The 25,552-nt window shown below is 41.7% G+C and overlaps 1 long non-coding RNA gene across 2 annotated transcripts in view; it reads left to right on the top strand.

Annotated features, from left to right (window-relative positions):
- LOC142829572 (uncharacterized) overlaps positions 1-25,552 on the top strand; it is a 144,562-nt gene that overhangs the window by 60,405 nt on the left and 58,605 nt on the right. For both annotated transcript variants that reach the window (XR_012904099.1, XR_012904100.1), the window contains exon 3: positions 3,776-3,864. This is a non-coding gene — a long non-coding RNA (uncharacterized LOC142829572). The remainder of the gene's footprint in view (positions 1-3,775; positions 3,865-25,552) is intronic.

Here is a 25,552-nt window from a genome sequence, read left to right on the forward strand (position 1 = left end):
TCCCCATCCCCAACCCCTCTTTCTTGATTTACATCCCTGGCCAGAGTATGTATAATTTAAGTTCTACACCAGGCCTGCGGTGTGCACTGTGCACACTCCTGCATTTCTGAGGAGGCCATGAAAGGATTGGAACCCTAGTGACAACTTAAAAAAGCAGGATTGTTGATAGCGCAAGTTTGCCTCTTACAGACAGTTAAAAACAGTTGCTAGAAACACAAGATAAGGAAATAGGACAGAGGCAGGGTAGCATAAGAGCATATGAGGTACAATAAGTATATACGTACTGTTTGCTAATCAAGGCAGGAGCCTGTCATTGGTAATATATCTTCAAAACACCAAGTTCACCTGTGGTGCTGTAGACCTAATGTGATATTGCTAGTCTGAGACAGACTATTTGCGCTACCAAACAGTCCTTTATTTAATCAGTGCTACACAATTGTACTTTGCACCATATTATTTAGTACTGTTACATTATCTTGCAAGTACAAAAGGATGAGCCATTTTCCAAGGTTTTTTTGATGATTCCCAGCTGTTGATGGACTAGCTTAGCAGGGGTGTTCATTCATGGTTTCACAATGCAGATAGGGACTACTTCTCTCAGACATGTTTGTTTACTCTAACCTCAGCATACAAATCAGCTGGAGTTTTGCCATTGACTCGGTGGTATGTGACTAGGCCCTTAACATTGTAGTAAACCTGATGTCTCTTACTGTGCATTGTGTTAACTCCCAGAGTACCATCCAGCCAGTGCAGGACTCCCTAATCCTTTCAGCCTAAAAAATGGGAAGTCTAGTTTGAGGTTATGATGATGGGTTCAGGAAAAAGGACTGGAATCCATCAAGCTGGCTGTGGCGGGGAGTTGGGAGTGAAGGGCTGGGAGCCAGGCGGGCAAGAAGTCAATCACTGGCAAAAGGGGCTGGTGGATAGCCAGGTGGGGTCTGTAAATGCGGGGGAGGCGAGCCTTATGGATGGGCCTGAATGAGATCGAAGGACAAGCTGAGGCTGTGGGATCTACAAGCCAATGCATGGTTGCCCCTGAGAGGGTGTGGCCTAAAGTGAGAAGAATTCCCACCTTCATATACCTGTGCTGGACGTAACTGGGTGATGGCCTGGGACCTGTGCAATGTTCCCTGTAAGCTGAGTGCTTGTGCGACCACTCGGAAGACATTCAAACACTGCCCAGCTGATTAGTAGAGGGCCCTCAGCCAGGATTTATGTTTCTACTGGTGGTGCGTTTTCACACACGTCTCGGTGCACACTGCACACAATGATGGGAAAAATCTGCACATGGATGGAAAAAATTAGAGGAAATGTCAGACCCATGTGTTGTGTTTTTTGTAACTTCAAGGGTAATTGAAGTTCATTTCTGGGGCAGTCAAGCCACCCTTTTCCTGTTCATCTGACTTAGAGTGTTTATATGGATCCACCAAGGATTACAACTCGAAGATCCTAGCATTTGCAGCATTTGCCTTTGGGTATGTGGTACACTTAATATGCTACTAACCATCTAGGGGACTGGCATACCTCAATACTCACAGAGATCCCTGCTGTGGAGTTAGCTACAATATGTTTGGAATTCACTGTTTTTTATTGACAGGGAGGGAGTACAGGGGAGATCTAATGATGGGCTTGCTTTCTTTATAGCATGCCTCACACCATGACATGAACAGATCTGCTCCAACAAGAGTGGGAGAGAGGGGACAGCAGCTTGTTGGGTGTTTTCCGTTAGGGCCCTGGGATTTTTGGAGCTTGTTTTTTCACTTTGGACTATTAGCACCCTGAATTGGTTAGCTTTCAGAGCATTCTGCATGGTTCATCTTTTCTCCTTTCTGGCTAGGTAAGGCTGGCCAACAATGGCTTGGGGATTATTAGATTTGTTGCTGGAGGGTTTATTTGATTTTATATGAATAATTGATAGATTGGTTTGAGAGCCCAGGATTGCTCTTTTATAGTAAAATAGCAAAATAAATAAAACCACACATACCACCAGCGCCAACAAATAATAGGACTGCCTATGGGTTTCCTGTCCAATATAAAGCAGTGGGGCTTCAGATACATCCTGGCAGGACCCTGCACGTCGCATTGCAAGGCAGATGTCCCCCAAGAGGAAAGCAAATAGTTAAAATGTACTTTTGAGCAATTCAGAAATGCTACTAAATCGAAGAACACAAGGAAATATGAAGATACAGAGTAAGCATCAGAAGATGGTAAATACATAAAAATGAACCAAAGACTGGAGGAGGAAACTGAATGAAACAACATTGAAATAGTGAAGACCAAAAAAAAAAAGAGGATTGCCACAATTTTCTTTATCAGCTTAGGATTGGATCTTGGTCCTAGAATACAAGAAGCCTGCGATGGCCTCACTTAAAGAGTGGAGAAATGCTGATACCCGTTTTTGGGGAGAAAATTGCTGAAAATGTGGCATGCTGAGGTGACATTTTCATGAACATGAGTTTGTAATGCAGCAGGTTCATAGATTGGTTGAAAAAAATTGGGGAGGAATATATTACACACGTCTCTTAAAGGAATGCTAATGTGAATATTATTTCTGCATGCAGCAGATAATACAAAAAACCTTGGTGAGTATAAAAGTTAAATACAGACAATGAGGATTTATTAATAAAGCTCTTAACAATTATAACTGTAACAGATCCTACCATTCTTTGCAGAAACACTGGTTGCTTTGAAACCTGAACATTCTTTGGAATCTTTGAATAGTTCATGGAAACTCCAAACAGATGCTGATTAGTCAATTAGATTCATTACAGCTATGGAGATTTATCCTGTTTTTTTTTTCTTCTAAACCTAGCTTTAACTTCATTTAAAAACTTTTAGATTTAAAAGATATCAAATAGTTTAGGATTATGTGATAAACAGATGCCAAGGTCATATACCTTCCAATCTGCTCTGTTCATTATTTCATAATAAAAGACAAAGGTTACAGCTGATTTATTAAGCAGTTTGATATTGGGGAACTCCAGGAACACATGGGATCAGTTTAGGTCAGGATCAAAACTCTAATTTATCTGAATAGCAGCTTCCACACCAAGCTCACACTTATTCATAATGTATGTACAATGCAGTTACAAAGTGCTGATTATTCACTCATGTGGAGCTATTTCCTAATCTAATCTGGCAGCAGATAACTTCCCATTTGTGTCAATGGGATGTCTGCACATGGATGTGGGTTTTGTAACAGAGGAACTTGCTTCATGGGCTGGCAAGTCTGGGGCTAAGCTACCTCTGATTATAAGATGAGTTCTACCTGAGGAGCATTAGGTAATTCTCAATAAAATGGCAGCAGGTGACTGTAGTGGGGGCAGAGAGAAGCAGAGATAATGTTCAAGAAACAGAAGCCCAAGGAGTTGTAGCTGGCTAGGCGAAGTTACTGCAGGGAGCAGTTTGGCTCCTGCAGAGACACTGACTTGTGACCCAATTCTGACAGAGAAGGCTGGAAAACTCTCAAATAAATGGGGAGAGAGTGACTGAACTGGAGTTGGGGGCCCTGTGGAGAGCCTGAGGTGCAAAGAAGAAGTGTGTGTGTGTGTGTGGGGGGGGGGAGAATAGAGGCAGTGCACTGCAGAGAAACTCTGGCCACAATGGAGTGTATGGGAGGCAGCCAATTATGTTAGCAGCTGGTGTAGTCACCAGCCTCTCTGACCCATCTCTTATCAGGATGGGCAGTGACTCAGTGGCAGAGAGCTAGCTGAAGGAGATACTGTGCCACACCTGACAATAGCTGACCCCAACTTTTATCTTGCAACCTCTACAGGATCAGCAGAGGTGATAGGTGGTGCTACAGGTGACCTAGTGGAATCAGCAGCTGTGGCAGGCGGACCACCACCATCAGCAGCAGATGAGGTATGCCTGGGTTTCTGTTTCCAGTCTGTGGAGGTGGGTGCCAACTTGTTCCTGGGGATTGGTCACCTCAGAAACGGAGGAAAGTAGAAGGAGGGGGGACCAGGAGGGGAAGGAGAAGGTGAAAAGAACAGGCACAAAGTGAAGTCCACCCCTTCAAGAGGGATAGGTTACTGAGGTCAAATTCCAAAGCCAAAGTGGAGGACAGGATTCAGGAGATCCTTACACAGAGGGAAGGAGATCCCAACACAGAGGGTAGAGGAGAAAAAGGCCATGAAGCTCTCATGGCTGTAGTGAAGGGAGAGGATGCTCAGGAAACAGAGGCTTGTGGAGTAGTAGCAGGCTTGAAGAAGCAATTGCAAGGGACAACATTGACTCTGTCAGAGATATCGAACTGTGGCCCAGCTCTGAAAGAGCGGGCTACAGCACCCCAATTAAAGGGGAAGATCAGCCAAACTGAGTTGAGGCCTGGTGGCCCACTGTATACTTAATGACTCAATAAATTGGACACTCGGTGGAGAATATTGGAACTTCCTTTGGACTGTTGAGAATTTAAGAAGCTCTGAAGAAAGGGGAAATAGAGGCAGGGCATCACAGTGGGATTCTGGCCTTTAGGAGACCTACAAGAGGCTGCCAACAAGCTAAAGGACTGTATTCAGCCTATAACAAACAAATGTTGGCCTAAACCTTGCAGCCCAGTTCTGTTCCTCTTTAGTCATTTGGGAAATATCTCCAATTACTTTAAAAGGAGCAGGAAGGAAGCAGAGTCCTCACTCAGGCAAACATTCCTTGGAATGCAGCATTTGCTCCGAATGGAATGTGGTGCTAGAGGAGGCCACACAAGCAATTACTGACTGTAGGTGTAAAATCCCACCTAATTTTTTGAAATAGAGAATTGGTGAATGGATGCGATAGGAAAGCAGAAAAATGTGAGGTCGATCAAATGGGTCAGGTTTGTTATGCCATGTGGCTACTTGCCACTGTTAAAATTTCTGGTGTGACTAGAGATGGATAAAATAATAGTGAAGTGTGTGGAATTCTTACTGTAAATATTAAAAAGTGCTGTAAAGTTTGTAAAATGATTGGTAATGGGAAATGTCAAGCTATTAAGAGTGTCTGAATCTGTATTTGGAGAGAGTTTGTAAAAATCTAACTTGCCAAGTGTCCCTGTTACCATATAAACCAACCCAACCAAGCAATAGTGTGTGTTTTTTTTTAAATGGGTACATGCTCTGTTTTTAATTGATGCTCACTGAGGAAATCTGTAACTTTTTTCTTTTAAAAAAAAGAAACTTTAAAATGCTAGCAAAATAATTAATTCTAAAACTGGGACAACATGAGGCTGGACAGAATATGAGACTGACTTCAAAGGAGGTACAGTTGACTGTGTGAAAGTATCATAACCTGGCCCTACATGTCATCTTTTTATTATTTTATTCTAAATGTCAGCTAGAATTTTCTCCCTCCGTTGATACAAATTGAAATTTTGGAAATTAAAGTCAATATCTACCATGACATCACATTTTCAGAGCTACTAATATGTCCATCTCATTTTTGCATCCCCAAATTTAATCTTTTTTTTCTCCTCCTCTGATTATGATCACTTCACATTGTTCTAGCTATGTTGATTTCTTTTCCCTCAACTGAAAGAAATGGTACTAGAAAGGCTCGCTGTTTAGTAATACTTCATGTTTACTTCCTGACTTTTCTTTTTACAGTTTAGTGATATCAGCACTCTTAATGTTTGCTGTCATTAATAAAGGAAAAGTGGAAACCCTAAACTCAAAGTTTCTCTCACTGGAGATTTCCATCTGCATGCTGTAAATTTAGGTTTAAATTCTTTGTAAGGATTGAATTAGGCCTTAAAATTCAGAAGTAATGCTGACTGTGATATAAAGTGCCAATATTTAGTGTACTGCACTGTAATATCAGATTACATTATCTCTTTTAAATGTAAGCTGTCCATACTCTCTGAGAAACCTCGTGGCATCTTGAATTCTACTGTGGTAAACGTGAACAAATGTTGATTAATAGGGACCATTGCAAGCCAGTTTAAAAAGTCACTTATGCACTTGGGACCAGATTTGTAAAGGCCATGAGGGCAGGGGACTGGACTCGATGACCTCTTGAGGTCCCTTCCAGTCCTAGTATTCTATGATAATTTAGCCATCTAAAACTGCTGGTAGGCACCTTGTGGCTTTTGAAAATACCTTGTTGCTTTTGAAACATTATAAATGCCATTTATAATACAGGCAGTCCCCGGGTTACGTACAAGATAGGGACTGTAGGTTTGTTCTTAAGTTGAATTTGTATGTAAGTCAGAACTGGCATCCAGATTCAGCCGCTGTCTACAGGAAGCCCGAGTCAGAGCGGGCGGCTTTGCTCCGTGTCTCCCTAGTCTGCTGGGGGGCCCCCTCCAGCAGACCAGGGAGATGCGGAGAGGCTTTTCTCGCTGCGGAGGACGCGGGCAGTCCCGCCACCCGCATCCTCTGCGGCAAGAAAAGCATGGTCGGGGGGGGGGGGCGCACTAGCTGCGCCCCCCCCAGCAAACCAGGGAGATGCGACGCGCCGCGGTCCCGCCGCCCGCGTCCTCCGCGGCTTTGCTGCGCGTCTCCCTAGTCTGCTGGGGGCCCCCCAGCATGGAGACGCGGAGCAGCTTTTCTCGCCACGGAGGATGCGGGCCCAAACACCAACTCAAATGGACGCGGGCCCAAAAGCCCCGTTCGTATGTAGGGATCCGACATAAGTTGGATCCACGTAACCCGGGGACTGCCTGTAATGCCATTAATAATCTGGCCACTGAGATCCATTTAATATTTTTTCAGTTGTGTATAAATCGCTTTTGAAAAAAGAACTTTGGCCCCTCAGTCGCTTAAGTGCTTTTGAAAATGTTACCATAGGCTCATAAAGCAATGTTAGTTGCTCGTAAAAACATGAGTGGGATAAGCCTACAGAATAGCTGGAAAAAGTTTCTCATTTCCTCTCGTAGTTTTGGAAACTTACACTTACTTTGCTCTAAATTCATATTTAACACAGTGAGCTTGTAAACATTTGTCTGTGGTGAAGCTGTGTGTGCTATGATGAGGACATTCTTCCGATATACTTTTCTACGGATGGCTTGCTTTTGTTTGTCACTTTCTGCTTACTCTGGAAGTGAAGTTGGTGTTTGGGCTACATAATGGATAATGGCATGAGATGGAACAGAACAAACTCAAACCACTATTCATAGAATACTGGAACTGGAAGGGACCTGGAGAGGTTGAGTCCAGTCCCCTGCCCTCAAGGCAGGACCAAGCACCGTCTAGACCATTCTTGATAGATGTCTAACCTGCTCTTAAATATTTCCAGGAATGGAGATTCCACAACCTCCCTAGGCAATTTATTCCAGTGTTCAACCACCCTGACAGTTAGGAAGTTTTCTTAATGTCCAGCCTAAACTTCCCTTGCTGCAATTTAAGCCTATTGCTTCTTTTCCTATCATCAGAGGTCAAGGAGAACAATTTTTCTCCCTCCTCCTTGTGACACCCTTTTAGATACTTGAAAACTGCTATCATGTCTCCTCTCAGTCTTTTCATTCCCAAACTAAACAAAACTGATGTCAACCGAGCTCTGGACACTTTCAGCAGCTGAGGATCTGTCTCATATTGTTCAGGATGAGTATTGATTAAGCAGCTTTTCAGGTGAGACTTCAGAAGAAGTTAGCTAGCTATGTATGTAAAGGAGAGTTGCCAGCTTTGGTTAGATCTATTCCTGGAAGCTTCATCATGTGACCTAATCTTTCATTAAAAAGTCACCTTTTCTTGGAGATCCTCCAGGAGGATTCCAGAGGTTGGCAACCCTCACGTAAAGTTGAGAATTATTTTGAACCTTTTTTTTAATGAGGGACTTCTATTTATGGAATGTTTTTTTTATATAAGTTTATTTTCAAAGTTTGTGTCTGCACCCAGTCTCCCCTCCTTTGTATTTTTTTATACATAAATCAGCCTTCCCTATTCTCACTGATCCAAACCTCAACCTAGGAATTAAGTAGGCTTACTATAAGGCTTTACAGCTAAGAAATAAGAACAGCTTTGAATTTGGGCCCTTACATTTCAGTGGGACTCATGCTTAAAGTAACTTGCTGAAATTGGACCTATGTTAGAAAACATAAGAGATGTTCTTCTTTTACACGAATTAAATACACGGGAAACTATCTTTATCTGTAATGTGAGTTGGCCTTGTTAATTAAAGCTTATCCTTTTTTAGTCATTGATACAATTTTTTTTCAATTTACTTTGTAATTTTTAGAAAATTAGGGAATGTTGAAAGATCAGTGTTTGAGTTCAGATCCTCTTTTCTATGAAAACTAGGCTCAGACCCTCTCAATTTTTTTCTAAGTTTTGATTCAGCTGTAAATACCTTAAACATTGTTTCTTAGGACATTTTTGCATTCCTCTTCTGTTTCCAACTGGAACCAATATGTTAGGAGCATGAACATCTTTAAAATGTTTGACCCACTTTCTCGAACTGAACACAGCTTGATGAGTTTGGGAAGAGACCAAATCTGAGGCTCGCTCCAAATGGAACCAGTTTGCATATTCCAGGTCTTTCCTTTTCCCCACTTTTGCTCACATTTGACCCATTTAAACAGCGAACCTTGAGTAAGACACGAGATTCCCATATACAGTAATTACTCATTTAACACGTGCCCGCTTAACACGTTTTCACAAGAGTACAGTTTTTTTTTTTAAGGGAATGTTTTTTGAATAATATGACCGTCCTCAAAATAACACAAATAATCAAGACTACTTCATGCGATGGTATAACTTGGCAGAAACAGTGGTAATATGCATGAGCGGATCAATACGCGTGGTCACAGCACTCCTCTGCTCACTCACGTGTTTATCTTTGTGTTTTAACAAACTGTGGCAGCTTGTTTTGCTAGTTATCTTGGATTGCTAGATATCTAATGCTGACATTGACAACCCAGCTCCAACAAAAAATTGACTTTGCCACCAGCACCTGACACCCGACACCCACCTTTTCCAATTTTTTAATGGGAAAATTGACCCCGCATAGCACGTTTTCGCTTAGCATGAACATTTTCAGAAACGCATCTATAGTGTTAAATGAGGAATTACTGTAGACATAGGACCAGTTTCTACTGTAACAGGGTAGCTCCACTGAAGTCTATGGAGTCACCCGAGGAGCATTTACTCCACAATATTTTCTTCAATTAAATTTTAATTGAAAATAAGACACCGGAGCTGGCTTTTTTTTTTTTTCATTTAGTTTATAGTAAAGTCTACAATCCAGGCAGCAGCAGCCACAAGCTGACTGATCTATAGAAAATAGAAACCATTCCTTACTCTGGTACAGCTGCCTTGCTCCCCACTTCTGCCAAAAATCACAACCTCTTCCAAGAGAACACCAATGAATCAGAAAATGTAAATGCTTCCATTTATTTGTAGTAGTATTGCTATTGCTAGCTTTGGAACCTGGTCTGTCTGCTTCTTAGCTAATTAAATGGACACTGTGTGCAAAGATAAAAATGATGATTCTGGGTCAGACCAGCGGTCCATCTAGCCCAGTATCCTGTCTTCCAACAGTGGCCAATACCAGGTTCCCCAGAGAGAGTGAACACAACATGTAATCATCATATGATCCCTCCCCTATCATCCATTTCCAGACAAACAGAGGCTAAGGACACCATTCCTACCCATCCTGGCTGCGAGCCACTGATGAACCTAACCTCCAAGAATTTACCTATTTTTTTTTCTTGAACCCTGTTAGTCCTGGTCTTCACAACCTCCTCTGGCAAAGAGTTCCACAGGCCGACTGTGCACTGTGAAGAACAACTTTCATTTTGTTTTAAACCTGCTACCAATTAATTTAATTTGGGTACCCCTAGTTCTTATGTTAGGGGAACAAGTAAATCACTTTTCCTTATTCACTTTTTCCACACCAGTCATGATTTTATAGACCTCTGTCATATCCCCCTTTAGTCTCCTCTTTTTTAAGGAGAAAAGTCGCTGTATTTTTAATCTTTCTTCATATGGGACCTGTTCTAAATCGCTAAACATTTTTGTTGCCTTTTTCTCAATGCCAATGTATATCTCTTTTGAGATGAGATGACCACATCTGTACACAGTATTCAAGATAGGGGCATGCCATGGCTTTATATAGAGGCAATAAGATATTCTGTGTCTTATTCTCTATCCCTTTTTGAAATATTCCTTACATTCTGCCTGCCACTGCACATTGAGTAAATGTTTTCAGAGAACTATCCACAACAACTCCAAGATCTCTCTCGAGCAGTTATAGCTAAATTAGTTCCCATAATATTACATGTATAGTTTGGATTATTTTTTCCAATGTGCATTACTTTACATTTACCAACATTAAATTTCATTTGTCATTTTGTTGCCCAATCACTTAATTTGATGAGATCTTTTTGAAGCTCTTCAGTCTGCTTTGGTCTTAACTATCTTGAGCAGTATAGCATCATCTGCACATTTTGTCACCTCACTGTTTACCCTTTTCTCCAGAATATTCATAAATAGGTTGAATAGGATTGGTCCCCGTATGTACCCTTGGGGGCCACCACAAGTTTTAACTTACCATTTATTCCTACCCTTTGTTTCCTGTCCTTTAACCAGTTATCAATCCATGAGAGGACATTCCCTCTTATCAGATGACAAATTACTTAAGAGCTTTTGGTGAGGGACCTTGTCAAAGGCTTTCTGGAAATCTACATACTATATCTACTGTACATACTAAATCTACATACTATATCTACTTGACACCCCCCCCCCCCCAAAGAACTCTAGTAGTTTAGTAAGGCATGATGTCCCTTTACAGAAACTATATTGACTTTTCCTTAACAAATTATGTTCTGACAATTTTATTCTTTACTATAGTTTCAACTAATTTGCCTGGTACCGACATTAGATTTACTGGTTTATAATGGCCAGGATCACCTCTAGAGGACTTTTTAAATATTGGCATCACATCAGCTTGTGTACCTAATATACAACCAACAGTTAATAACTCCATTAATAGTGCTGCAATTATATTTTTTCACTTAATTCGACAGTTAACTTACACTTTTTAAATGATGCCTTTTTATCTCTCACTGCTTCTTTTGCTTGGTTAAGCTATGGTAGCACTTTTTTGGTATGCTTACGGGGGGTGTGTTTTTTTTTTTTTTTTTTTATTAAATGTGGGTATACATTTAAGTTGGGCCTCTATTATGGTGTCTTTGAGAAGTTTCCATGCAGCTTGCAGGGATTTTAGTTTTATCACTGTACCTTTTAATTTCTGTTTAACTATCCACCCCATTTTTGTGTAGTTCCCCTTTCTGAAATTAAATGCCAAAAGTTGGGCTGCTGAGGTGTTTTTTCCCTCCACGGGGCTGTTAAATTTTATGACATTATTCTCATTTTCAAGCAGTCCAGTTATATTTACCTTTTGGACAAGATCCTGCGCGCCACTTAGGACTAAATCAAGAATTGCGTCTCCTCTTGTGCATTCCAGAACCAGCTGCTTCAAGAAGCAGTCATTTAAAGTATCAAGAAACTTTGTCTCTGCATCCCATCCTGAGGTGACACGTATCCAGTCAAAATGGGGGTAGTTGAAATCCCCCACTATTGAGTTTTTAATGGCCTCTCTAATCTCCCTTAGAATTTCATAGTTGCTACCACTATCTTGGTCAGGTGGTCAATAATATAACCCCACTGCTATATTCTTATTATTGGAGTATGGAATTACTATCCATATAGATTCCATAGAACATTTTGGTTCACTTAAGATTTTTACTTCACTTGATTCTACATTTTCTTTCACGTATAATGCCACTCTGCCATCAGCATGACCTATTCTGTCCTCCTGATATATTTTGTATCCTGGTATGGCTGTGTCCATTGATTGTCCTCATTCCACCAAGTTTCTGTGATGCCTATTATATCAATATCCTCCTTTAATAAGAGGGTGAACTAGAGTGTTATCTTATTGTTTAGACTTCTAGCATTTGTGTATAAGCACTTCAGAAATTTGTCACTATTTGTCTGCCACTTCTTAATGTGTTACTCTTTTTCATGAGATTGTTTCTCATCTGATCTTACCCATACTTTGTCCTCTTCTATCCTCTCTCCTTTACTAGAACATAGAGAATCTCTATTAATAGACCCTCCCCAGGAGATGTTGCTGTCCGATCATATGCTCCTCTGCACCCATTGGCTTTCCCCCAGCCCTTAATTTTAAAAACACCTCTATGACCTTTTTAATGTTAAGTGCCAGCAATCTGTTTCCATTTTGGTTTACGTGGAGCCCATCCTTCCTATATAGGCTTCCCCTTTCCCAAAAGTTTCCCCAGTTCCTAAGATGGGTTTCTTCCTCAGCCTATGCCATTCTTTCTGAGCTATAGATAAATTTATTGCATTTGTGCTTCTGTCTGTCCATGAGTCTATCCATCAGTCTGAGAGTGCGTTTGTTCAGAAACTTCTCCTAAATGGAAGAGCCAGGATTACCAAGAGTGGCCAGCTGCAGCCACTCAATGTTTCCAGCCACTGGTCCAGGGAAGTCGCCTCCTTGCTCGAGATCCTTCCACTCAGCTGCAGGACCAGACCAGGTTGGGAACCCTAGCAGCCTCGCCACTTCAGAGCCATAGACAGGGCCAGGTATTGTAGCACCAGTGCCCCCCACAGACAGACTGGAGGGGGAGCCAGTCAGTTCAGCCCCACTTGCCCCGAAGAATACTGCTGGGGCTGAGCCACACAGCCTCCCCACACAAAGGAGCTGGCATCCAGGGCAGAGCACCACATCCCTGACCCTCTTATTCATCATGGAGGGCACACAGCACTGCCCCTCCCCCCCGGAGGACCTGGGGAGCCAGCATCTGCAGTGCCATCTTCACTACTGCGGGTGACCCCAGTGAGGCCCCCCAACCTCCTGCCCTAAACCTCCCCCAGCCTGAATCCTCTACCCCTTTCTCTGACTCTTGAGGCCCCCCCACAACCACCTGCCCTGACTTCTGCATATCCCCACATAGAATCATAGAATACTAGGACTGGAAGGGACCTCGAGAGGTCATGGAGTCCAGTCCCCTGCCCTCATGGCAGGACCCAGTACTGTCTAGACCATCCCTGATAGATGTCACCACCCTCTTGCCCTGAATTACCCAAACAATGCCAGGATAGTCTTTTAGTAAATTATATATATTTAGGCACATAAGAACAGATCTACCAAGAGACTTACGTAGGTGCAAACACCAAGATTTATGCACCCAGTTAGAGTAAGTGTCTATTCTCACTTGATGAAGGGAACAAATTTGGACATCACTCTGAATGCCCTAACCTCTGGCCTAAAGGGTATTCTGATGCACACATTGACCCTGGGTACCCATGCCCCTTGACAGCTTTGTACTTGTCAATCTCCGCATCTAAGTTCTCTCTGGCTTGTTAATGTGTCTTAGCTCCTCCCTAGGAAAAAATATAACAGATGTATATATCTAAGAACAATTAGATATATCTAATGCACAATTGAAACACATTCTTTCCACAGTCAGCTTGCTCCCATGAGATCAGTTTGGACCCTTAACGCTCATGCTGAGGTGCTGCTTTTCCAGTCATTTGAGAATTGATGTCTATATCCTAAAGTTAAAAGATAAGCATGGAGCATATGAGGTCCCAAGTAAGTTTGGCTACAATGATGGATAAGTTCATAATTGCCAGTGGGCCAAGCCTCCTAACTGGGAAGGAAATTTGGTATAAAGTAGAACAGGTCCTCAATTCACTGCAGGTTATTTTTAAAAATGTTTTGCTTCTTGTGGTTTTTGGAACAGATGTACTTCCTTGCTGATCCTGACAAGAAACCGAGCTGCAGACTTTATCAAATAGTTGAGCTACTTGGCAAGCTTCCCTTAATTTTCCAGAGGTTGATCTCTGTTGAACCAGGTCTCTTGCCAAATCTTGAAAAATCATTCTTGTCTGATTACATTTCCCTACCCCAAACAGTACTCTTCTCCCATGAGCTAGCTGCATAATTTTTTCTCTTACATTGTCAGACTTTATAAGTGCATGAGGTTTGACGTTTTGAAGCTGGTTTAGGAAGCAGGGACCTAGATGCTTTCTCTAAAACCAATTTTAAACTAATCAGGCAGGCTCAGCACTGCTGAAAGGAGTTGATGATAAATTGTAGGGGATTGTCCTTTTCTGCTCTTTGAGGCTCTTTAATTTTCAAGATAGGGTGGCAAAACCATCCTTTGAGGTTGGCTAAGCTAGCTTTAAGAGGAGATAAATCCATCTCTCCTGTGCACTGGGCAGAGAACTCTTGTACCTGATCTTTCCCGATGATGATCTTCCTTTTTCATTCACCCATCATGTCAGCATTTGGAGAGAGAAGCTAACTGAGATTACAGCCAGTTGCAGCAACTTTCTCCATCAGGACCGTTATAGGCACTATGCTCAGCAGCAGCCATCTTGAAGAGTGGTGACCTCTGCTCTCCTTGGGGTTCTTGGCTACTTGTAGAGCTCCTAGTAGACAAATGCCTGTTGCTATTTCAGAGATTTTTTTGGAGCACCTGTTCCTTTATTTGGAGGGGGAGGGTAGACAGGTCAGCTGGGTCCTGGTCTTCAGCTGGAAATGGTTCTAGAGCTCAAAGGATCTTCTACTCCAAGCTGCAGAGCGTTCCCTGGAGTTATATCTTTCTATCTTTAATGTGAGCAAGCAGACCATTTTTGCTTTCCCATCTTGGCAATAAAATTTTATCAGAACATCCCAGAAAGAACCCGTTAATTTGGTTCTTAGTATCCTTGGCACTGCCTTTCAATTTTGTGAGCCTGCAGAAGAGATGAAGCTGACTTTTGTATACCTTAGTATCTTCAGGGTCCACACATGGTGGAAGGAGAATACATTTTACAGGGAATGGGGGGGCTGGTCCAGGTTGCAAACTGGTACATGTGTGGGAGGGGCCTGTTACAAGCTAGTATTGGCCCCCCAAAAATTATGTTTGGGTCCTAGGTATCCTCTCCAGAATGTTGTTGTGAATTATATCTATTTTATTTTTCAAAACTGGTATGTGAAAATCACTGGTATTCTTACCATAAAGGAAAACTTCTTCTATTTGTAGTGGCTAGCATTGCACTCTTCCCTAATCCTCTGTAGGCAGTCAGTTGGTGGTTTAATTCCTTTTCCCATCCTAACCTCACATTGGCCCTGATCCAGTAAAGTAATGAAAACAACACCTATCCTTGGAGTCATTGATGCCAGTCACGTTCATGAGTAGATCTTAACAAAGCATTCTTAATAAAACTTTCATACTTAAGATTTGCACACATGTGTACATCAGAGCCGTTGTCAAAAGTGGTCCAGCTTTGAAGGTGTGTGCTTGTGCAAATGCTCACGAGAAATTCAAATGCTGACCAACTGATTAGCCGAGCTAGGTTTTGTTGATTTGTGCACATTTGCATATGCGTCCATGTACATAATTATTCCCCACATAGAATGAAAAGAATAGTAGGAACATTGCCTACATGCCTTTTTTCTTTTTCTTTTTTTTTGTTCTACTAAAGAACTGTATTTTTTCATTTCCTTATGTAGTCCTGCATCACAGTTAGATTTAACTTTACCTAACTTACAATGCTCTTGGAGGACCTTAACTTAATTTTTTTACATGTCTCTTATATACTTCAATCTTTTTTTGAATGAATATTCATTGATCATTTTTGTAATATTTTTTCCAGCCACTTTTTCCTCCCAGGAGTCAAATTTTTGATTCTTCATATATATTACTTTCCAAATATGAGCTGAAGTCATTCTGTGCAATATGTTTGGCCAGAAACTAATGATGTGATAGGTTAAGCAGCAGCTGAATTGTAGCACTGAGCTTAGATAACCCCAAATAGCAATGTCTGAAAATACATAGAATAAAAAAACCCTATAAAGCATGTGGCTCTTCACTTAGAATCTCCAGTGCGTGTCAAGTCTGTGAACTCAAATGTTTTGATGGTAAACTTTGTCTGGCAGTCAGTAGTTCTCATCACGTTTGGCACTGTGGGCAGAGTCTGTTTAGATAAGACTCCATATGGTTAGCAAGGGGATTGAATCACTTTTCACCTCAGTGAGGTAAGGGGGCGTCTCTTGGTCTGCGCTGAGGGAGCTGGTGGAGTTCATAATGCAGCTGCCTGCACATGAGCAAAATGGTGAGTTCTTAGATGCTGACAGCATGTTCGCCATCACACTCTCAAATGTTTAGTCCCCCGTCTCCATACCCTACCAAAAAGCAAACAGAATTAAAATACAATCTACTTTAGATAAGTGAGCAAACGAATGTGGAATGTAAAATGCTACAGAATAAACATCATATGTTGACTTGCCTTTGCCGGCTAGAAGTTCATCTCAGAAATGAAAACCACTGTGTGGACATCCGGGTTGATGGTCTGATACGTCTCATCAATATGAATATCTCTTAGAAAGAATGTAAAAAGAAATGACATTTGCTTTTTTGGAAATAGAACCCTGGTTTGGGAGCCTATCATTTAAGGCTTTAGTTTTCTGTTCCTGCAAACAGACGGGCACGTGTGTAAATTTTATTCACTTAAGTAATCCCGCATAAGTGATTTGTTGTATTTGTGTGTTTTCAGGATCTGGACCTTATAAAGCCCATATTAAATTGACATAATTAGCATGTAAATAATATTTTTTTAAACAAATATCCTGGGGTTTTGAAAACAGTGCAACGACTTCAATTTATACCATGTGAGAATCTGGCCAATATGACAAAAGATTGTGCAATAGTAATATAATTCAGCTTTTATCACTTGTGGGTCTAGAGACTCTTTTGCTAATTGTTGTCACTAGTCTCCCTCTATGCCTTATGAAAATTGGCTTCTGGATATGAATATGCAAAACCATTTAAGCAACCTTTCAATTTTAAAGTTCCAATCTGGTGAATCTGTATACAGTAATTGCTCGTTTAACACGCTGCCGCTTAACACGTTTTCATAATAACATGATTTTTTTTAGGGAACATTTTTCAAATAACACGACCGTCCTTGAAATAATACAAAAATATTCCAGTGGCCGACTACTTCGTGCGGCGGTGTAAGTTGGTGAAAATAGTAGTAATATGCGTGAGTGGATGAATACACGTGGTCACAGTGCTCCTCTGCTCACTCGTGTTTATCTTTGTGTTTTAACAAACTGTGGCGACGTGTGTTGCTAGATAGCTAATGTTGATGTTGACAATTCAGCACCCACAAAAAATTGACTTTGCCGCCACCGATGGAAACGCAACCCCCACTTTTTCCATGATTTTTAATGGAAAAAGTGACCTCGGTTAGCATGTTTTCGCTTAGCATCTATAGTGTTAAATGAGGAATTACTGTATTCTATTTTTGTGCATGTATTATTCTTGTATGTGAAGTTAGAAATATGAAGTGTGGATCCGTTTATAGTTCTCGTTAGCACATTTAGAACCATTGTTGATGCTCCAGATCTTAATTACTCAGTACTGAAATCAATGACCTATGAATAGTCTTGTCTGTCCTGAAAGCCCAAACTGTGGTTGGTCCTAGAAAGATATGTGACCATGCCACCTGGTACTGGAATCCATCTTGAACCTGGTATTTTTCCATGGGGGGGGGGGGGAGAGGGCTGAACAAAGGGTTCCCACCCTGGGGAAAAGTCTGTTTAAACAATGGGAAGCTATCCGTTCTTTCTCTTCAGCTGGCCTTTGAAACTACCTGCCCCACCCCAAGCTGTTACAAAGAACATTGAAGAAGCTGTAAACCCAGGCCAGAGTAAAGATAACTCTGACTCCAAGTTTTTTTTACCTGAGATGAGATCAGCTGTTTAGGATAAGAATGTGCATTTAACAAATTCTTTAGTGGATTAGAACCAGTTAAGTCAGTTTTTTGTTCATTTTAATTTAGTAACTTACTTGGATCTGACTGTTTTCACTTTCAGCTACTTAAATCCTACTTTTTATACTTAAAACACTCTTGCTTATTATCAAACCTAGTGCAAATGATTATCTAGGGAGAGCAATCACTGCGCATATCTCTCTTCCATTGATAAAGGGGATAGACACTATAAAAGCTTTACACAGAGTGAGATGGACTTATGTGGAGTTTTGGTCCCTTTTAGGGGTTGGTTTCCTGGATGCTAAACCCTTTATAGTTGAGCCCTCCTGGAGTCAATGTCTGTGTTGCTTTGCCAGGGGGAAATAGCCCCAACTCTTTGCCTTGGCTGGAGGAGACAAGAGCTCAGCAGGACAGGATGGTGGGACTCCCAGAGAGCAAGAATGTGGGTGTCAGTAGCATGATCATCACATCAGGGGACAACCTTAAGGGGACCTTTGTGATTCAACCCGACACAATTGTATTTTAAGAATGCAGAGTTTCGAGAGTGATTTCCCAGAAATTACAAATCTGATAAAGTAGTGATTCTCCCCTCCCTTCAGTCACTAAACAGTCTTGTTTACATCTCATGCCAACTGAAATCAGTGGGAATCTTTGTACTGACCTCAGTGTTCAGATGTTTTGATCACACACTTGGCATGCAGTGAAACTCGATCCTTGAATGTAGGTCTCAGTCATTACAGCCTATGGATATAAAAACAAGGGCTAGATTGTTACTGGTGTGTGTGCTGGTGTTCCAGACAAAGGGCATAAGGAGCTTGTCTTGTACATCCTATGGTCAGGGTCAATCTCCATATACTCAGCACTGAACTGGGGGGGAGGCACCATGAGCATACCAGGGAACTCTTTACCTTGCCCCAAAGTAAGACCACTACAACGTGAGCTAACAAATTTGAAATCAAAGGAAAGCCTCAGAAAGAGTTGATGCTATATTCAGTCCAATGGGATTTTATTTCTTATATGGTTAGAGTTATGGTTGGCTGGCTGGCTTGTTTGTTTTAAAAGATATAGGAAAAATAGGTGGTTTAAGCAGTAAGCTGCTGCTTTCCTTGACGTTTTTATTACTTTCAGATCTATTACCAGCAAACCTGCCCTGACACTAATCCTAGGCCCCCGTGATTAGACCTATTGTCACCAATGGAGGTACTCATGTGAGTTAAGTGTTTGTTTTCAGGACCAGGGCCTTAATGACCACAAGTCAAAAATAAAGTAACACCTGTACTGGAGATTTATTTATTTTCTGTGTAAGAACACTATCAGAAGCTAAACAGGCAGGTGGTCTTTGATCAAAAATGAAACCATTTCAGTAGTAATGAGACGAACGTAAGATTCCTGACTTAACCACATCTTCTTCCACATTTGTCAATACATTCTTTTTATGGTCCCTCTGCTGTCCAGAAATATTTCCAGGCTAGTAATCTATCCAAACCAATTTGATGCAGTGGTGTCACCTCTGGAAGAAATGTGGCTGACTTGCCCAAGTTATAAGCCTTTGTAAATTACTTAAGGAGCATATTGAGCTGTATCCTTGTCTGTTTCAATTCTGATCGTCAAGCAGAAAGGTTAAGATTAAACACACACACACAAATTTCCCAATAGCTGTAGAATCAATTGTTTTCTGGCATCAGTTGTTTCACCAGACCCTTTGATTATGTTAGTAGCCATAGGTGCTGGGGGCGCTGCTACATCCCCGGACTTGACATGGAATATATTTTATTCACTGTTCACGATTTGCTCTCAGCACCCCCACTATAAAAATTGCTCCAGTTCTTATGTTAGTATGTACAGTTGCTTGCAAAACTTATGCATTTTTGGACACCAACTCAGATTGCAAACTTCACAGCAGAATCCTAGAAATTATGGCTGAAAGAGAACTTCTCTAACCTCCACCCTGCCGGATTGGTCCTTGTGGTGTATGCTACAGTGTGTTCAATGTGTACTATAGATTTAATTTACTCATACTTTGCACCATTTTCCTTGGAAAATTATTATGCTGTCCAGTAAACCTCATAATTATGGAAGTGTGGGAACTGATGCTGAAAGGTTTAGTTTCAAATGCATATGTGGAATATGTAATTGTTTTCATATGTCTCACCTTAGCTACCCTCACTAGCCAGGTGAATTATGCCAGTGGTCGGAGAGAAATAACTGGTGAGAATGGCACATGATACTTTATTTTAATCCTACAGATAGGACAGAGTTACAGGGATTGATTTATTCCCTAAATTGAGAGCCAGAGCCAAACTTGAATTTTTGCTAAGGTGCATTGTGAGCCATGCAACCGAATAGGGTTACAAAACTGCCCAAACACTAATAAACTCCATTTTTATATAAATCTGTCTGCGCACTTTGGAAAAAGTGACTTTTTTTCCTGTAAAAAATCATGTCTGTAGAATGTAAATCCTTCAGTGAATCACAGTTGCCTGCTATGGTGCGTAAGCCCCTTCCAATGCTATGTTTTTAATCAAAAGAATCTTTCTAAATGTTGGCCTTGTAAGAAATCATGGACAGAAATTATTCCAACTTTTGAATTCACATGTTCTCATTTTTCTAAAGCTGCCTGTTTTGTTTGTGTTATAGGGTAACAATAAAATGTTTTTTTCATTCCAAAAACATGCTAAGTTTTCATGGGTTCACAAATCCTGAAGTGGGAAAGTGAAGGGTGGAGTGTGCTGGGTTTTGGCTGTGTGTCTCTCACAATTCAAACACCATCAGGACACAGCGCTCAGGAAAAAAAAGGGCCATTGGCTTCCATGGGAGTATGCCCTGATTAAGGGACCAAAGATTCTAGATTAGGGCTGTGAATAGTTAGCTGATTAAGAGGTAAGCTTCACCTTTAGCAGGTGATGCTTACCAGTTTCATAAGAACATAAGAATGGCCATACTGGGTCAGACCAACAGTCCATTTAGGCCAGTATCCTGTCTGCCAACAGTGGCCAATACCAGATGGCCCAGAGGGAGAGAACACAACAGGTAACCCTCATGTGATCCCTCCCCGTCACCCATTTCCAGACAAATAGAGGCTAGGGACACCATTCCTACCCATCCTGGCTGATAGCCATTGATGTACCTAATCTCCATGAATCTGTCTAGCTCTTTTTTTTGAACCCTGTAAAAGTCCTAGTCTTCACCACATCATCTGGCAAGGACTTCCAGAGGTTGACTGTGTGCTATGTGAAGAAAAACTTTTTGTTGTTGTTGTTTTTAAGCCTGCTGCTCATTTCATTTGGTGGCCCCTACTTCTTATGTTAGGGGAACAAGTAAATAACTTTTCCTTTTTTGCTTTTTCCACACCACTCATAATTTTATAGACCTCTATCTTATGCCCCCCCTTCTCTCCTCTTTTCTAAGCTGAAAAGTCCCTGTATTTTTAATCTTGCTTCATTTGGGACCCGTTCCAAACCCCTAATCATTTTGCCAGGGCAGACCTTACCATGAGGCGAACTGAGGCGGCCGCCTCAGGTGTCCGATTGTGGGGGAGGCCCCACTAAGACCCAGAGTGTAGAAAATTGTGTCTGCTGCTGGTGCATATGTATTCTCTCTGCTCTAGATGCACAGAGATGGTGGCAGGCAGAATTGAGACCTTTCAAAGTTTTGGACCAAGCAAGGGGGGATGGGGGTGAGATTTGAGCTCCCTGCTTCAGGTGCCAAAGTGTTGTGGGCCGGCCCTGCATTTTGTTGCCCTTTTCTGAACCTTTTCCAATGCCAATATATCTTTTTGAGATGACCACATCTGTACGCAGTATTCAAAATGTGGGCATACCATGGCTTTAGATAGACAATAAGATATTTTCTGTCTTGTTCTCTAGCCCTTCTTTAATGATTCCTAACATTCTATTTGCCTTTTTGACTGACTGCTGCTGCACCCTGAGTGGATGTTTTTCAGAGAACTATCCACAATGATGTCAAGATCTCTCTCTTGAGTAATTGTAGCTAAGCTAGTCTCCATCATACTGTATGTATAGTTGGGAATATTTTTTCCCGTGTTCATCACTTTATATTAAACATTGTAATGGCAATTTACATCGTAGTCTAGACTGCTATCCAGTCACTCACAGGCATTGGAAGTGGTGTGGGGGTGCTGCAGCACCTCCAGGTTTTTTTTATCCAGCTTCCAATGCCCTGCCACCTCTTGGAGTCCCACTGCCCCTGGCAAAAGCAACATTTGGAGAGGGCGGGGGCCTGCAGTGGCACATACCATGGTGCAGCTTGCTCTTCTTCCTGTTACCCTGACTATCAGGGAGCAAGGAAAAAGTCCACAACTTGTGTGCATTCCTCTCACTTCGGGTAGGTGAGGGGAGGGGGCAGAGGAGTAATTCAGGCAAGCTGTGTGCTTTCCCCTCGCTCCCTGATTGGGAGCGGGGGAGAGCAACCAGTGTCCCAGTACACGTGGCTACAGCCCCCCATCCTCCCAAAATGGCACCCTTGTCCCTGTGGGCTCTGCAGCCTGCCATCCCCTGGGGGTCCATGCCTCCACCCTTGGAGACTGCCTCTCAGGGTCCTGCCACTGGCCTAGGGCTCCACAGCTGCCTCTAGGGTTGCCAATTCTCCTGGTCCAGATGTACAGATGCTATTTACAGCAATGTTGTCCTGTTTGGAAAGAGTTGGCAATCCTCGACATTCTCTATTTGCTGCAGTGGCAAATGAGAGGAGGACTCAGCTTAGCTCAGTCCCCACACTCTAAAAATAGTTCCAGTGCCACTGCAGTTATTAAAAGTGTTGTTGAGGTGAGACAAGACCATCTTTCTTTCCAAGTTGGAGGAGTGTTTTCTTATTCCGTTGTTTATATTGTACTAAAAATTCTTTATGCTTGTCACCTTTTAGCAAGTCACTACCCAAGATGAGATCTGCTCTGAAATCTTGAGAGCCATTCCATTTGGAAAGTTAAAATTCTGGCATTCTGAATACACATACTTAAGCATCCTAAGCAGCAAAGTATAATTCTTTCTAGCACCTGAGAGAGTGCCTCTACTAGGAACTTCAGATGTAGCAGTGAGTTTGATAAATATATTTAGGTCATATCTTGTTAACTATTTGTTTCACTGCTGTTGAAGATACATTAAAAGTAAAACAAATTATAATAACTTGACCATTTTTATTCATTCTCCTGAATCTTGGGGCTTCATCAATATTAGTGTTCTGTTATCAGGTCCATATTTGGGATGCTGCCTTGTCATTAGGGTAAAATTAAACATAAAAGATAAAATAAAGTTAACAACATGCTAGAGGATCTGTTTTTGAAGTAATGTGCCTACTACGCTAAACACAGTGGAAATGTATTTGAACAAAGTTAGAGTAGTTTGTTTACAGGATCAAGGCCACTGCTTCACTGTGTGGCCTTGCTAAATGGATTACAAATAATTTTTCAGAAGATTTATAGTTCCTAGCTTCAGAAACCTGTCACCTGGCTTTTCAAGGATGGCAAGCACTCAGAGTCAATGATGATGTTATTTACAGCTAAATTCTCAAAAGTAAAGAGTGAGAAACAGTCCATTAGGATTAGTATTTAGGAATTCCTGACTTCCAGCTCTGTATAATCCAAATTTTCAGCTCAAATTTAACTTGGGCTTCTTTCTTGTATCTGCAGAATTGTGGAGACACTTATTTGTACATACCCAAGTCATCTGCTTGTATTTGGTCTGCAGGCACAAAGCAGATATATAAAATACGAAGTTACCAGAATTTCTCCAGCAATTATCTGGCACCAAAGTAGAGGCTGTAGTCTGAAAGTCTTGCCCTACAACTGGTCCACTGTACTTTCAAGTCTGTGTTTTGCAGCTCCAGCATATCTAAATATTGCTTTTAGTATAAGTACATCTACTACAAATATCCCAGAGTATACTGCAAACAAATTAAAGATTTATCCAAGTAGATCCTGTTATCCAAGTAGATAAACTGCACGAAGACAGGAATCACTGATGAAACAGATCAGGCTGAGTTATCTTTATATACCATAAGCTACTAAAACAACCGGATGCTTATACAGTGAAGGCCTAAAGCTGCAAGTACACAAAGGGGTTGGATTTAAAGCCAAGGTTAGATCACTCTTTAAAAAAAAAAAAAAAAAAAAGGCGGATGTTTCTCGGCCTCCTCTTCGTTTGTTCTCATCTCAAAATCACCACAGAATTCAGCCTGGCTGGATATCTGTGTTCAGGAGGCTGTGATCAGACAGACATAGGTGGCAAGGTCAGGAATGAGCTACATAATCCCCAGCATGGGCTCCTACACACTGTCCCCTTGGAGTCAGTCCTGTTACCTCTCACTGCTTCAAGCCCTGAATTTATTCAATAATGATTAAAGAAAAGAAACTGCAGGAGCCGCATGCATCAGATAAATAGCTATTTTCCTACACAAGAGAAGGAAAACCCAGTGTCCAAGTTTGAAGCATAAATAAAATGTTAAAATGGATTCTTTATTGCCTTGTAATTATTTAACGAAATGTTCATGGGGGGCGGGAGGGAGCGAGCATTTTCAGTGTTATGTCTGAGACTGTTTTACACCACTGTGATGGCGCCTCATGACGGTTGAGCTGGTTTTACTGGTTCCCTAGGGATTCTGCTAGTGCAGGGAAGTTGCTACAAAGAGCAGAGCTGGTGTAGCCAGCACTAGGCCTGCCACAGTGTAAGGGGTGTACCAGAGCATTGCTATATTTTGGTGAGCCCTGGCTGTCAAAACGTGTCAGAGCTTTCCTCGTAGACCAGGGTGTGGAGTGCAGGGTCCTGGCTGCTGCCCCATGTACTTGGGGCTTAGATCTGGAAGGGTAAAAGGACTGGATTTCGGTACCCCCACTCTCTGAAAGGTTTCTTTTCCCCTGGCTGTCCTGCATTGTTTCTTGAGACTGTATGAGGCTATGTCTCCAATTGCTGTACAATCTTTTGGCATTCGATTTTAGAGCGTCTAGTAAGGACCCTCTAATAGAACTCTAAGGGCACTCCTGGTCATCACTGGTGCTCCTCTGTTTGTGAAGAGTAAGGGAAGCCAGCAGGAGCGTTGGCTCCTGTGGACCTCCCACTGTGGAGACTGAGCCAAGCTCAATGGAAGGTAAGCCAACTCCACCTGCGTTCTTTACGTAGCTGGAGCTGTGTACCCTAGGTCAGGTCTTCACTGGACCCAGAGGTTGGCTTAAGTCTCCTTTAGCCGTCTTTGCAGCTCCCTGATCCTAGGGCTTTAAATTGCATTAGGTAGCCCTGGCCAGTCCCAAGCTTCTGACCAAGTGACTTCAGCATCAAATGGCAACAACATTGGCACAATCTTTTATTTACAAAACGATCCATTGTATGGGCATAATACTCATGTCAGGCCTGCAATTCATAAGTGGGCAATCCCAACCCCCAACTCAATCAACTCTTTCTATTGTTCCAATAATCCATGAAAATGACAGACTGACAGAATTGATTATTTCAAATCTACCATGGAAAATGTAACCCCTATGACTGATTTCAAGGCCTTTGCTTTCTAGGTCAAAGGAAGTATCCAAACTCGTGATTACAGTACAGGCATCTAGTGTGCATGTTGTGTGGGTGGGTTTTTTTTAATGTTTTTTACTACAGTAAAACCTTGGTCTACTCATTGTGTGGCCTTCAGACAAATCACTCAACTTTCTATGGTCTGTGTTGGCCATCTGTAATATAGGGAGAATAATGCTCAGCCATTTTTGTAAGGTGCTTTATAAATGCTAAGAATATTGTCATTATTTATTGCATTCCATGGAAGCCCTGGAAAGAGAACCGTTTGAGGCTATCTTATAATATACAGTGAGCTATGGCTGTTTCAGAATGAAGTCTCATAAAGGA

The sequence above is a fragment of the Pelodiscus sinensis genome, chromosome 5, assembly GCF_049634645.1.
Source record: "Pelodiscus sinensis isolate JC-2024 chromosome 5, ASM4963464v1, whole genome shotgun sequence".
Taxonomy (NCBI): Eukaryota; Metazoa; Chordata; order Testudines; family Trionychidae; genus Pelodiscus; species Pelodiscus sinensis.